Here is a 2,842-nt window from a genome sequence, read left to right as displayed (position 1 = left end):
AAACCATATTTCTAAAAGAAACGAAGCTGACACGTATGAATTTTCCGAAACTCCCCACACTTAGGAAAAAAAAATCCGCATTAAATTCGATATAATCGTAATCTGCATCTTCTGAAGAGAATTTGTAGAAAACTTCATTTAATAACATCCATTTTTCTGGAAGTTACGAGGAACAAAGTCGTGCGTAGGGAGACAGATTTGTGTAGGTATATCAAAGAAAATACACACATATATAGGCATACCTACACAACTGTACCCCACACCACACTTTTGTTTCCATGGTATTTTTGAAAAAGAATGGATATTTGAAATGAAGTTTTCTGCAAGTACTTTTCAGAGAGTGTACATTACGATTATATTGGAATTTACACATTAATACTAACACAAATTATTTTCAAAATCTTAAGTTTTATTTCGCAGATATATGTATGTGATGTATGTCAGTACATTTGTGTGCGCTCACCTTTGTTTTTTGTTTTTGCATTGAATTCCGATGTAATCGTAATGTACCCAATCTGAAAGGTATTTGCAGAAAATTTTGTAAATCCATTTTTATGAAAGATATGAGGAAACAAAGCCGAATCGTGAATATCCGAAAATCCTTGCCCCTTCCCCTACCCCACCGAAATTTTCACAACAAATTCCAATATAATCGTACGCATATATATATCTATATCTATATCTATATATATATATACACACACACACACACGCACGCACACACACACACACACAGACACACACACATATATATATATATATATATATATGATTAATGTTTACATCTTAACCCGGAAATGAAAATTAAAAAAAAAACTGGAATGGGTGTAAAACAATGTGTAGGAAACGAATATGAAAAAAGAATGCGCGCAAAGCAACGGGAAGGTGGGGAGAGGACTTCGGAAAATTCACAAGATCCGAGTTTTTTCCCCCATAACTTTTAGGAAAATAGGTTTTTTTTTTCAATGAAATTTTATAGAAATACCTTTCAAACGACATGCATTACAATTATAAAGAAATTTGTGGGGAAAATCTTTTCCAATGAAGTGGGAAGAGGACTTCGGAAAATTCACAAAATCCGAGTTTTTCCCTCATAACTTTTAGGAAAATGAGTTTTTTTTCAATGAAATTTTATATAAATACCTTTGAAACGGCATACATTACGGCTATAAAGTAATTTGTGGGGAAAATCTTGCGGTGCGGAGAGGACTTACGGAAAATTTCCAAGATCCGAATTTTTCCTCTTTATATTCCGAAATCACATTCAACATTCTGCAGATACCCTGGGGTAGTACTACTACACTACGTTTATTTCTACCCATTTTCACTAACTTTTAGTGTTTTGGTTTCAAATTTTGTTTCATTTTCAATTATTTTTACGCTTTTAAATGAATTTGCAAAGATGCAAATATATGTTCCCAGATATTAACAAAATTTGAACAGGACCAAAAATTAACTCTACAGGCAGTAGCAGATGAATGCCTGAGGTTTATAAATCTAAGACATGACGCAGATAAAATTGTAGAAAAAGATTGCTCTCATTATTCGTGCGTGTCGACCGGTAACGAATATGAAAAAAAAAAAATGTCAAGGCTGAATCCGGTCTACATTTTAAAAGTAACGGTCCGTTTAAAAGTATAAAATGTTTCAAGCATGGTAAGACAGATCATTAAAAAATCACACTGTAAAACAAAACCTAAAAACGGTTCAACAGGAAAAAAATCACGTAAACAGGTTATCGGTGACAAGAAATACGAACGAGCCTCAAAGGAAATTTGTGTATGTAAAAATGAACACAAACGTAAAGTTACAATTGGATACGGGCAGCGATATCTCGATAAGGGCAGTGATATCAGATACATGGGGAAAAAATCGGGAGACCTAGATTAAAAGCAACTTCGAAAATGGCACGCTTTCAGGAAAAAAATTACATTTTAAGGGTGAAATGATTAATGACGGTACATTTTGTGGGAAAACCTTAAAAGCCAAAGTTTTTGTGTTGAATAAAACGACAAATTTATTCGGAACAGAGTGGATGGAATTATTTAATTTATGGAACGTCCCCACCAATCGTTTCTGTAAAAATATGAATGGTTTTTCCGCCAGTACAAATAAGTCGTGAGACGAATTTAAAAAAAAAATATTAAAAAGACTTTTCCTGAAGTTCTGTCTGATGAATTAGATCTGTGCATCAAAACAAGGGTGAAGTTTGAAGTAAAAGAAAACGTCATACCGGTATTTAAACAAAAACGAACTGTACCATTTGCAGCGTTAGAACAGATGAACTTAGAGTTAGAGAGACTAGACAAAATTGGAGTTATCTAAAACGTGGAATATAGTCAATGGTCATCACCAACTGTGTACGTTAAGAAAAGGAATAATAAAAGAGAGTGTGCAATGATTTTTCAACTGGTTTAAACGAATGTCTTAAAACGTTCCACTGTCCGCTACCTACTCCGAAGGACATATTTGTGAAATTAAACGGTGGCAAGATATTTGTTGGGGTTTAGTTTGACTCTGCCTGAGATTTGAAACCAAATCCACCGGTTTGCTGCTTGTCAAAACGAGCGGGAAATCCTCCACACTAGATGATTGATGAGGAAATACTCCACCCCCTAGGACCTGTACTGGTCAAGGAAAGGTCAGTCCTTTGTTTAAGGTTTGATCATCAATATCTATAAAACACAAGATGTTTGTGTGTGTGTGTACGTGATGTGGGTTATGCACGTCCACAAATTAGCACGCATGTCGCTCCAATTTTAGGAGGACAATGTTCATGACCCTAGCTGTGTTTTTGTCAACTTTTTCTCACAGAGGCACCCGCATATAGCTGTAAAAATCG

This window comes from Octopus bimaculoides, chromosome 4 (assembly GCF_001194135.2).
Source record: "Octopus bimaculoides isolate UCB-OBI-ISO-001 chromosome 4, ASM119413v2, whole genome shotgun sequence".
NCBI lineage: Eukaryota > Metazoa > Mollusca > Cephalopoda > Octopoda > Octopodidae > Octopus > Octopus bimaculoides.
Note: the sequence above shows the minus strand (reverse complement) of the source record.